Consider the following 12,882-nt stretch of genomic DNA (forward strand, 5'->3'; position numbering starts at 1 on the left):
GAGGCCGCACATCTTTCCCTCTCTACCCCTCTCCGGTTTTTGCAGGGATCGTTCCCTCCGCGACTGCCTGGTCCACACGTCCCTCCCCACCGATCTCCCACCTGGTACTTATCCCTGTAAGTGTAAGTGCTACACCTGTCCCTACACCTCCTCTCTTACCACCATTCAGGGCCCCAAACAGTCCTTCCAGGTGAGGCAATACTTCACTTGTGAGTCTGTTGGGGTCATCTATTGTATCCGGTGCTCCCAGTATGGCCTCCTCTACATCGGTGAGACCCAACACAGATTGGGGGACTGCTTCGCTGAGCACTTCTGCTTCATCCACCACAACAGACAGGATCTCCCAGTTGCCACCTACTTCAACTCTGCATCACATTCCCATTCGGATATGTCCATACATGGCCTCCTCTACTGCCATGATGAGGCCAAACTCAGGTTGAAGGAACAACACCTCATATACCGTTTGGGTAGTCTCCAGCCCCTTGGTATGAACATCGAACATCGAACTTCCGGTAATTCCCTCCCTCTCCCTTCCCCTATTACACTTTCACTCTGCCTCCTCTTCTAGCTGCCTATCACCTCTCTCATGATTCTGCCTTCTTCTACTACCCATAGTGCTTTCCCCTTAGATTCCTTCTTCACCTCTCCTGCCTATCCCCTCCCTGCTTCCCCTCCCCTACCCCTTGATCTTTCCTCTGATTGGTTTTTCACTTGGCACCTTCCCCCTTCCCCCCACCTTCTTTATAGGGCCCCTGCCCCCTCCTTCTTCAGTCCTGACAAAGGGTCTCAGCCCGAAACGTTGACTGCTCCTTTTAATGGATGCTACCCGACCTGCTGAGTTCATCCAGCTAGTTTATACATTGGAATTGTAGGCCAGAGTCCAATGAGGTCACCCCATGTAGATCCTTATGTTGTCCAGTCAGTGGGGCTGTTGGGTAAGAGCCCATCAGTGATGATGGAGTTGAGCAAATAGCTGATGCTGTTGCTGAAGGAGAGCATATGGGCAAGAGATGAGGGTTGGAGAGGAGCTCATCGCTGGGTTACAGGGGATGAGCCAATCACCAGCAGAGAGGCCAGGAGCTAATGGGGCCGCTGGTGGAGCCATTGGTCGGTCTGCATGATGACATCAGAGCTCTGGAGCCAATCGAAGGACCACTGCTGCAGAATCTGTTTGAAATTTGCCTTGGGACCAATCACAGATAAAGGCTTGTTTGACTAAGTGAGTGATGTCATCTTCCTGGAGCTAATCATAGTGACAAGTCTGAAAGCATTGAACCATGATATCAATGCCCTGTAGCCAATCAGGGAACCAGATGTGGATGGACCTGTTGATGACATCATTGAGCAAATTGTGTTAGCTGGTATGGATGACCTGAGGGTAGCGGGGTAATAGAAGGGGAGGGGAAGGGGGTTGGAGTGATGCCCATCTGAGCCAGTCACATCTGCCTGCATTGGCTTGCATCTCTTTCATCAGTCGACTTCCCAGCTCTTTATTTCACCCCTCCCTCTCCCAATTTCACCCACCACCTTGTATTTCTTCCTCCCCAACCCCCACATTCTTACTGAATCCTCATCTTTCTTTTTCTCCAGTCCTGTTGAAGGATTTTGGCCTGAAGCAAAAAGCATCTTTTCCATAGATGCTGCCTGGCACGCTGAGTTCCTCCAGCATTTTGTGTGTGTTGATTTGAAAAATCCTCTTGACATCCACTCTATCTAGGCCTTACAATATTCAAAAGTTTCAATAAGATCTCCCCTTATTCTTCTAAGCTCCAGCAAATACAGGCCCAGAGCTACCAAATGCTCCTTGTATGTTAATCCTTTCATTCCTGAAATCATTTTTGTGAATCTTCTTTCAAACCTCTGAAATGCCAGCCAGCAAATCTTTTCTTAGATAAGGGACCCAAAACTGTTCACAATACTCCAAATGCATTCTGACCAATGCCTTATAATGCCTCAATCTTGCTTTTATATTCTAGTCCTCTCGAAGTGAATGCCAACATCGATTGCATTTACCTTCCTTACAATATTCTGAACCTTTATGTTAACCTTTAGGGAATCCTGCAGAAGGGCTCCCAAAGTCCTTTGCACCTTAGATTTTTGAATTTTCTCCCAATTTAGAAAATAGTCTTTGCCTTTATTCCTTCTACCAAAGTGCATGACCATTCAATTCCCTACACTACATTCCATCTGCTACTTCCTTTCCTATTCTCTCAATCTGCCCAAGTTCTTCTGCAGACTCCCTGCTTGCTCTAAGCTACCTGCCCTGCAGCTATTTTTGTATCATCTGCAAATAAGGCCACAAACCATCAATTCTGTCTTCCAAATTGTTGACGTAAAACATGAAGAGGAGTGGTCCCAAACTGACCCCTGCTGAACACCACTAGTTAACAGCAGCCAGTGAAAATTGGCCATAATATTCCAATTCTTTGCCTTTTGCCAGTCAGACAATCTACTCATGCTAGTATCTCTCCCATGAGCTCTTGTTAAGCAGCCTTACATGCAGCACCTTGTCAAAGACCATCTGAAAGTCCATTTATTATCATTCACTGATTCTCCTTTGACTTTCCTGCCTATTATTTCCTCAAAGAATTCCAACAGTTTTGCCAGGCAAGATTTCCCCTTAAGGAAATGATGCTGACTTTAGCCTACTTTATCATGCTCTTCCAAGTACGCTGAAACCTCCTCCTTTATGATGGGACTCCAACATCTTCGCAACCACTGAAGTCTGGCTAACTGACCTATAATTTCCTTCCTTCTGCCACCCTCCTTTCTTAAAAAGTGGAGTGACATTTGCAATTTTCCAGTCCTCCGGAACCATTCCAAAATCTAGTGATTCTTGAGATTTTATTACTAATTCTGTTCAGGTCATTGCTCATAGAGTTGAAGTCATTGAAAAGTACAACACAGAAAAAGGCTCTTCAGCCCATCTATTCTTGCTGACCAATTTAAGCTGCCCAGACCCTTTGACCTGCACACAGACCATAGCCCTCCATATCCAAACTGTTCTATGACATTGAACTCAAGCTCACATGCACCACTTGCACTGACAGCTTGTTCAGCACTTTCACGACCCTCTGAGTGATGAAGATTCTCCTTTTCACCTTCCACTCAACCCATGACCTCAAGTTGTAGTCCAACCCAAACTCAGTGGACAAAACCTGCTTGCATTTACCCTATTTATTCCGCTCATAATTTTGTTTATTAAATCTCCCCTCGTTCTGGGTTCCAAGGAATAAAATCTGAACTTATTCAATCTTTCCCTATAACTCAGGTCCTCCAGTCCTGGCACCATCCTTGTAAATTTCTCTTGTACTCTTTCAGCCTTATTTACATCTTTTCAGCAGGTAGGTGACCTACTTCAGATTAGGCCTCACCAATGTCTTAAACAACTTTAACATAACATCCCATCTCCTTTACTTAATAATTTGATTTATGAAGGCCAAATGCCAAAAGCTTTCTTTATGAACTAATCTAGCTGTGGCGCCACTTTCAGTGAATTATGGACTTGTATTACCAGATCCCTTGTTCTACTGCACTACTTGGTGTCCTACTGTGTAAGACCTATCCTGGTTGGTCGTACTAAAGGCAAACATCTCACACTTGTCTGTATTAAATTCCATCTGCTATTTCTCAGCCCATTCTTCCAGCTGGTCTAGATCCCACTGCAACTCAGATAGTCTACCTTGCTATCAACTACATCCCAAGTCCCAGAGTCATCCAGGAATTTGCTGATCTAGTTAACCATATTATAATTCAGATCACTGATATAGATGACAACCAATAATGGAGCCAGTACTGATCCCTGTGTCACTCCACTAGTCACAAGTCTTCAATCAACCATCTACTACCACTCTCTGGCTTCTCCCACAAAGCTAATATCTAATTTACTATTTTATCTTGAATGCCAAGTGATTTAAACCTCTTGACCAACTTCCCTTGTGGGACCTTGTTAAGTGCATTGCTAACGTCCTCATAGGCAACATCCAATGCCTTGCCTTTTAAGGTAACTTCCTCGAAAAACTAAAGATTGGTTAGACACAACCTATCATGCAAGAATCCATGCTGACTATCCCTAATCAGTCCCTGTCTATCCAAATATATACAGTCTCTTAGAATACCTTTCAATAACTTTCCTACTAGTGATATGAGGCTCACTGGCTTATAATTTCTGAGTTTATTTTTAGTGCCTTTCTTAATCAGCGGAACAACACCAGCGATCCTCCAATTCCTTGGTACCTCACCTGTCACTAAGGATGATTTAAATATCTTTGCTAGGGTACCTGCAATTTTTGCACTTGCCTCCTACAGGGTCCAACAGAACACCTTGTCAGGACTTGGGGATTTATCCACCCTAATTTTCTCAAGTCAGTAAACACTTTCTCCTCTGTAATCTCCATTGGGTCCATGATCACTGTTGGTTTTCTTCAATTCTATAGATCCTGCGTCCATCTCCCAAATAAATACAGGTGCAAGAAAACCTTTTAAGATCTCCCTCCTGTCATTTGGTTGTATGCATAGATTCCGATTACGATCGTATGGAGAACATTTTTTGGCCCGTTTGCTCTTAACATATCTAGAGAATAGCATTCTCCGTAACCTTGTCTGCAAGGGCAATCTCATGCCTTCTTTTAGCCATCTTGATTTCTTTCTTGTGCATTCTCGTGCATTTCTCACACTACATACATTACTCATTTATTCTGACCTGCTATACACCTTTTTTTCTTAACCAGGTCCTCAATATCTTTTGAAAACCAAGGTTCCCTAAACCTGTTATCTTTACCTTTTAGTCAGATGGGCACATACTTAGTACTCTCAAAATTTCATGTTTGAAGGTCTTCCACTTACTAAGTACACTCTTTCCAGAAATCAGCCTCTCCCAATCATTTCTGATACCATCAAATTTGGCCTTTCACCAATTTAGAATCTCAACCTGTAGACCAGACCTATCCTTTTCCATATTTACTTTGTACTTTGAAACTAATGGCTTTATGATGACTAAATGCAAAGTGTTCCCCTATACAATCTTCTATTACCTGCTCTGTCTTGTTTCCTAATAGGAGATCAAGTATTGCACACTCTCTCGTTGGAACTTTGATGTACTGTTTAAGAAAACTTGTCCTGAACTCATTTGACAACCTTTTATCCCATCTAGTCCTTTTAAAGTATGGAGTTTAAAGTTAAAGTCACCTGATATAACAAACTTAAGTTTTTTGCAACAGTTTGTGATCTCTCCATAAATTTTTTCCTCTAAATCCTGTGGACTGTTGGGTTGGTCTAAATATAGCCCAATTAACATGATCATACCTTTCTTATTCCTCAGTTCCACCCATAAAGCCTCACTAGATAAATTCTTCAGTCCATCCTGACTGAGCACTGCCATGACATTTTCCCTGACTATTAACTCCCTCACCTTGCCCCTTTAATCCACCCCCCCGCTCCATCATGTCTAAAGCATCAGGATCCAGAAATACTGAGCTGCGAGTCTTGCCCCTACTGCAGCCAATTCTCACTAATGGCTACAGAATCATAATTCCATGTGTTGATTCATGCCCTGAGCTCATCTGCCTTTCCTACAATACTTCTATGCAACTCAGATTAGTTGTACCATGCTCAACCTTTTGATTCCTAACTTTGACTGAGGTTTTAACATTGGTCTCCATAACCTCTCCGTTATCTGTTCTAGCACTCTGGTTCCCATCACGCTACAACTCCAGTTTAAAAGGCTCATGCACCACAGACAAACCTTCTTGCTGGGTTATTAGTCCCCCTCCAGTTCAGGTGGAAACCGTCTCTTCTGTACAGGTCCCACCATCCCTGAAGAGAGCCCAATGGGCCAAAAATCTGATTCCCTCCTTCCTACACCATCTCCTTAGTCTAGTGTTAAACTGTATGATCTTACTATTTCTGGCCTCACTAGCATGTGGCATGGATAGCAACCCTGAGATCACCTTCCTGGAGGTCCTGGCCTTCAACTTAGCCCCTAACTCCCTGAACTCACTTTGCAGAACCTCTTCACTGTTTCTATCTATGTCATCAGTACCTACATGGACCACGACCTCTGGTTGCTCACCATTCTACTTAAGAATGCTGTGAACTCGATCTGAGATGGCCCAGACCCTGGCACCCTGGAGGCAACATACCATCTGGGAATCTCATCCTGGTGTACAGAATCTCCTTTCCGTTATCTGAACTAATGAATCACCTGTTACCACTTCTCCCTCTTCCCTCTGTCAGACTCAGTGCCAATGACCTGACAGCAGTGAATCTGCTAGGTCGTCCCCTCTAACAGTATCCAAATATAGTATTGAGAGGGATGGCAGATGAAGTGTAACATCAGGGTGGATAGGATGAGAGGCTCCCAGAGTTTGTAGCTGCAGTGGGCACACTCTGAAGTTGGTTCTCTTTCTGGCAGGAGTTGCAGTCTCAAATTGCCTACAAGACCTGAGCTGCCAGATGGTGTGGATCAGGAGGGAACATTAAGAGGGTGAATGGAGCGACTTCCAAACCCTCAGTTCCAGACTCAGAACTCAGTTGTGTTCAGTACATCAGCTGAACTGAGAGAAGGTGATGGTCAACTTGGGCCCCTACTGGGCTTCAAAAGGCAGGGGCCCCAGGAAGCTTCCTTGGTGTGAACCGGCTGGGAGGGAAGGTTGAAAGGGAATCCCTGGGAATAAGTTAATGTAATGCATGACAGATGATACATATCATTCATAACATAAACTGTTCTACGTAACTCACCAACACTATCACTGAGTTGTTGTGTTTACTTTAAGAGATGGTGACTGGTCTCTTAAAGGACTGCAGCTTTTGTTAAGCACATAAAACAACTCTCACATGTTTTATTCACAAAATCCTGCACTGGTGACCCTGATGCACTCGGACAATTCCAGAGTTACTCAATGACATGTCGCCCAACATAGTCACTTTGAAGCTGCTGGAGTTTTGAGAGAAGCACGCTACTGTGTGGTTTTCACAGGCAGAAGCCCAGTTCGCGCTGTGAGAAATCACTATGGACATATCAAATTTTACTACATTGTAGCATCTCTAAGTAGTTCCACTGTTGTGAGTAGTTGTGAGTCTACTAGAAGATGCACCTGCTCGTGATAAATAATCACTTTGAAAACTCACATATAACAGACTTCAGGACTGTCTGAGTCTGAGTGTGCCAAGCAGTTGCTTTCTTTGCCCGGAGGAGGTCACTAGGCCTAAAGAACTGATGGACCATATGCTATCTTTCCTGGGTAAGCACCATCCTTGTTTTATTTTTAAGGACCTCTTTATTCAACAAATGCCTGATCAAGTTCACATAGCCCTCTCTAATGCACCTGTGAAGGACTGTAGGGAGCTTCCTAAAATGGCCAATAGTCTATACTCAACCAGGCAGATGTGCACCTTTCCACTCCTCTCCTTGTCTTAATAAGTCCTGTCAGCAGAGCCTCCAGCAGACTCACGCCTACGGCTCTGAACCAGACAACACCAGGTCCATGTCCAGGTTGTCTGGTATTGACTTTCTGGGCCACCGCATCTCCACAGAAGATGTAATATGGTTACCATCAAAGGTCGTTGCTATGACTTTCCACTGCCCCACAATAACAAAGCAATACAAGAGCTTTTAAGTGTGGTAAATTTTATCACAATTTCATTCTGTGAGCTATTTAACTTACGTTCCCTTTGTATAGTGCCCTCAATGTCAGGGCCCCTAATCATATGCTTGAGTGGTCAGTAGACATGACCAGAGCATTTGATGACCCCAAACTGAATCCTGCTGGTACATCTGCTCCTTATGCATCTATAGCTATCGCTACTGACACCCGTCTGTGAGCTGGTGAAAATTAATCATATTTGGCCACCATTGGCACCTTTCGAGGCCCCTGAGTGAAAATTTAACCACATCTATGTGGACCTGGTTGGCCCTCTTTCCTCTTCCCACAATTTCATGCATCTCCTTATCATGGATGTCAGTAGCACCAGGTGGCTAAGGGTGGTCCCTCTCACATTGACAACAACTGTGGATGTGGCTTGGGTCTCCATCAACACCTGGCTCACTCAATTCAGCGCCTCTTCTGATATTTCTTCAGATAATTCACATCAGACCTCTGGGACACGATGACCCAGCGCCTCAGCGTTAAGTTGCATCAGTGTTAAATTGTGTATCACCCTCAGAACAATCGCCTGTGTGAGTGGTTTCACCGTTTCTTAAAGGCTGCTCTGAGGGCCTCCTGATGGATGAGTGTTGCAACAGTTATCTTCCATGAGTCCTGCTGGGGTCCACAGCTGAAATTGGTGTACTGGCTGTCACTACAGGTGTGGAGTAATTGTATTCCTGAATGCAAAACATCCCTTTTAAGCTCCCCTACGATGGTCTTTTCTGTATTTTGGAACGGGTTGAAAAGGTTTTTATTGTAGATAGGAAAGGTAAACCTAAATGTACTTCTGTAGATCGCACTAAACCAGTCTAACAAGATGCGGATAGTTACATTAACCTACCCGCTGTATCATGACATAACCATGTGTGTTCAGCACACAACTGGATAAGCCAGTGACATCTGCTGTTACTTCAAGCATGGGACCCAAGCCAGGCAACTTGTATGAGCTCCAGACAGACTCATAATGCCGGTTTTGGTGAGTTCTGGGGGTTGGGAGGGGTGCCTGTTTAAGGTAATGTAATGGGTGACAGATGACACATATTGTTCAGAACAGAAACTGCTTTATGTAATTCACAAACACTGTCATTGAGTTGTGTTCACGTTAAGAGATGGTGTCTGACATAATGGCATCAGTGGAAGGCGACAGCTTTTGGTTTGTTCGTAATGGAATTAAAGGGCTACTGCTTGCTGTGAACCCCTGCCACTCAGGGGAACTGCCATTGGGGCACATATACCCTCCTTGGGCATGCCAGACGCAGGAACAATCACATAAAGAGCCAAATGAGATCTGTGACTGCCCTCCTCAAAGTTTAAACCCACTCAGAACACGAGTAACCCTGAATGGGATGGAGTCCAAAAGGGTGGTTTCCACAAGTGAACTGGTGCTAACTGGAAACCAGGGTCACAGGGCAGGGTTGGTGCCACCAGAGAGCACGATGTGAAGGACACACCACAATGGCTGTCAGTGACTGGGGGAAACAGCTTGATTCATTATGAGTGGGCAGAGTCGTCTTTGAGCCAGCTGGTGCCTCTGTTTTGGAAGGTTATAGTACCGGTGTGTACAGAGGTTTACCTGACAGTGTGACCTGAGAGGGTAGCAGCTAGTTGCCGAGCAGCATTGACCTGTTCCTCACTCTCTTCTTCATCAGATGGAATAACTGGGGGATTCTCTGAGACTCTGTTTGCCTTAGTGCCAGGGTGGAGCCCCCAGCTGCCATTGGCTGGAATTGTCTACATAGACTGGGCAGTCTCCAGTGCCAGTGTGGTAACTCTGAGCAATGCCAACCTGAGCCTGGAGCTGGAGCAGGGTCGGTTCCTGTTGCTGATGCAGGGTCACGAAGGCTGAGCGTGAACATCCAACAGGTGGAGGATGCATTGTCAAATTTCACTAAGAAGTAATCAGACCAAATAAATTCTGGCAGAACCGGTCAGGATGACAAACACACATCAGCACACAGAAATGGCAACTTATAAAATCAGAAATAAATCAGCATAAAAACATGTTTAGAGTTGGAAGGGTGAACCGTCCAGTTGCCACTTTCAGGGAACTCTGTCCTTGTACAATCTCCCTGTTCTACAACTCTCCCTAAGCGCTGTCATACATTTGTATGTTAGACCATAAGAAATAGGAGCAGAATTAGGCCATCTGGCCCATTAGGTCTGCTCTGCCATTTCATCTCAGCCCCATTCTCTGCCTTCTCCATGTAACCCTTAATGCCCTGACTAATCATGAATCTATCAACCTCTGCATACCCAATGTCTTGGCCTCCACAGCTGACTGTGGCAAAGAATTTCAAATATTCACCACTCTCTGGCTAAAGAAATTCCTGCTCATCCTCATTCTAAATGGACGTCCCTCTATTCTGAGGCTGTGCCCTCTGGTCCTAGACTGCCCCACCATAGGAAACATCCTCTCCGCATCCACTCTATTGAGGCCTTTCAACATTTCATATGTTTCAACGAGATCTCTTCATTCTAATTTCCAGTGAGTGCAAGCCCAGAGCCATCACTCACTCAGTATGGTAACCCTTTCATTTCCCTCATCTTTCTTGTGAACCTCCTTTGAACACTGTCCAATGCCAGCACATCCTTTGTTAGATAAGGAACCCAAAACTGCTCATAATACTACACGAGGACTTACCAGTGCCTTATAATGCCTTGACATTACATCCTTGCTTTTATATTTTAATCCTCTTGAGATAAATTCTAACATTGCATTTGCCTTCCTCACCACTGACTCAACCTGTAAATTAACATTTAGGGAATCCTGTACGAGGGTTCCAAGGTCCATTTGCACTTCGGACTTTTGAATTTTCTGTGCATTTAGAAAATAGTCTGCACTATCATTTCTTCTACCAAAGCACATGACCATATACTTCCTGACACTGAATTCCATCAGCCACTTCTTTGTCTATTCCCCTAATCTTTCTAAATCCTTCTGCAGCTTCCCTGCTTCCTCAGCATTACCTACCACTTCACCTATCTTCGTATAATCTGCAAGCCTGGCCTGAAAGCCATCAATTCCATCATCCATATCATTGACATACAACATTAAAAGAAATTGTCCCACACAGCCCTCTGTGGAACACCACTAGTCATTGGAAGCCAACCAGAAAAGTCTCCCTTTATTCCCACTCTTCACCTTCTGTCAATCAGCCAATACTCTATTTCTGCTAGTATCTTTCCTGTAATACCATTTGCTCTTAACTTGTTAAGCAGTTTCATGTGTAGCAACTTGTCAAAGGCATTCTGAAATTCCAGGTACACAACATCCACTGATTCTCCTTTGTCTATCCCTCTTGTAATTTCCTCAAAGAATTCTAATAGATTTGTCAGGCACAATTTTCGCTTAAAAAAACTTTAGAATTCACTTTTTTATCATGTGCCTCCAAGTACCTCAAAATCACATCCTTGACAACTGACTTCAACATCTTCCCAACCACTGAGGTCAGACTAACTGGCCTATAATTTTCTTTCTTCTGCCTCTTTCTTGAAGAGTGAAATGAAATTTGCAATTTTCTAGTCCTCCAGAACTATTCAGATTCTATTGACTCTTAAATGATCATTAGTCTTCCCTCCACAATCTCTTCAGCCACCTCTTTCAGAACCCTGTGGTGTACACCATCAAGTGTAGGTGACTTATCTACCTTCAGATCTTTCATTTTCCCAAGCACCTTCTCCCTAGTATTGGCAACTTCACTCTCTACAGCCCCTGACACACTCGAACGTTTGGCATACTACTAGTGTCTTCTACTGTGAAGACTGATACAAAATACTTAGTTTGTCAGCCTTTTCCTTGCTTCCTCTCCAGCATCATTTTCTAGCAGTCCAATATCTATTTTCTTTATAAATCTGAAGACACTTTTGATATTCTCTTTAATATTATAGGCTAGCTTACCTTAGTATTCCATCTTTTCCATTCTTTCCATCCTTCCCTCTTTTTTTGGTTGCTTTCTGTTGGTTTTAAAACTTCACAATTCTCTAAGTCTTGTTACTCTGGGAGAAGAAAGAGAAAGTAAATTCACTGGCTTACAACTAGACAATGACAGGAACATTTACACTGAGAGTCACAGACTTACACAACGTGAGAATCCACCTACACCTAATTCACTACCCTGTCTACCCATGTGCCTCCTTCAGGGAACTCTCTACCTCTATCCCTCAGACTTTCTGTTCTGCAAATCTCTCTGGGCTTTGTCATTCACTCAGTATCTCTTGTTTAACTTCCCAAAATCTTACTTGTCCATTTAAGTTATACTTGTCATTCCTTGGCCCATTTTCCCAGGTGGTCTCCACTCCATTGTAACCTCAAGCAACCCTCATTTTCACCATTCCCTCATTTTGGTGTCATCCACAACCTCACTCATTGTTCAACCTGAAATTTTGGATCATAATCAGAAACACCTGAATGACCTGTCGCTGGATCTTTTGAACTATCTGTGTAGATAGGTAAAAATCCATACTACCTGCCTTGCATACACCTGTCTGGTCTCCAAGTAACCAGAGCTTAAATCCAGAGGTGATGCTGCATCTCATTATGATGTATCCCACTTGTGTCACAGTGGCTTTGTGATGTCAGAGTTTGAACTCTCCCTGAGTGGTCATGTCTCAACACCTCTGTATTTAGCAAAAGCCTTAGTCATTGGCTGGGTTACAATAACATGATGCAGGTGAAAGGAATAAGTTTTTTATGGTGACCCTGAGTCTGTGACCTTGGGAATGGTAGAGGTGGCACTGTTCACTTTCCCTGCCTCTTGTTCAGGTTATGAGAGATTCAGTGATAAAATTGTGATTATAAGCAAAAAAATGGCTGACACATTCAGAAACTTCCAAGTGCCTAGCCTGTAAATAGTGTCCCGTCTGTGAGTGTCACATTTTTAGGGACTCTTCTTGTATCCAAGATACCTTCAAGGAACGGTGCCACAGAAAGGTGATGTCCATTATTAAGAACCCACATCACAAAGGCACATTGTTTTCTCATTGTTATCATCAGGAAGGAGGTACAGAAGCCTGAAGGCATGCACTCAGCAATTCAGGAACAGCTTCATCCCCTCTGCCATATGGTTCCTAAATGGATATTGAACCCATGTACATTACCTCACTTCTAAAAAAATATAATTTACACTATTTTTAATTTGTTAAATATGTATATAAATATATATATATATACTTAGTGTAATTAATTGATTTTTCTTTCTATATTATCATGTATTGCATTGAACTGCTGCTGGTAAGT

This window comes from Hypanus sabinus, chromosome 3, assembly GCF_030144855.1.
Source record: "Hypanus sabinus isolate sHypSab1 chromosome 3, sHypSab1.hap1, whole genome shotgun sequence".
Taxonomy (NCBI): Eukaryota; Metazoa; Chordata; class Chondrichthyes; order Myliobatiformes; family Dasyatidae; genus Hypanus; species Hypanus sabinus.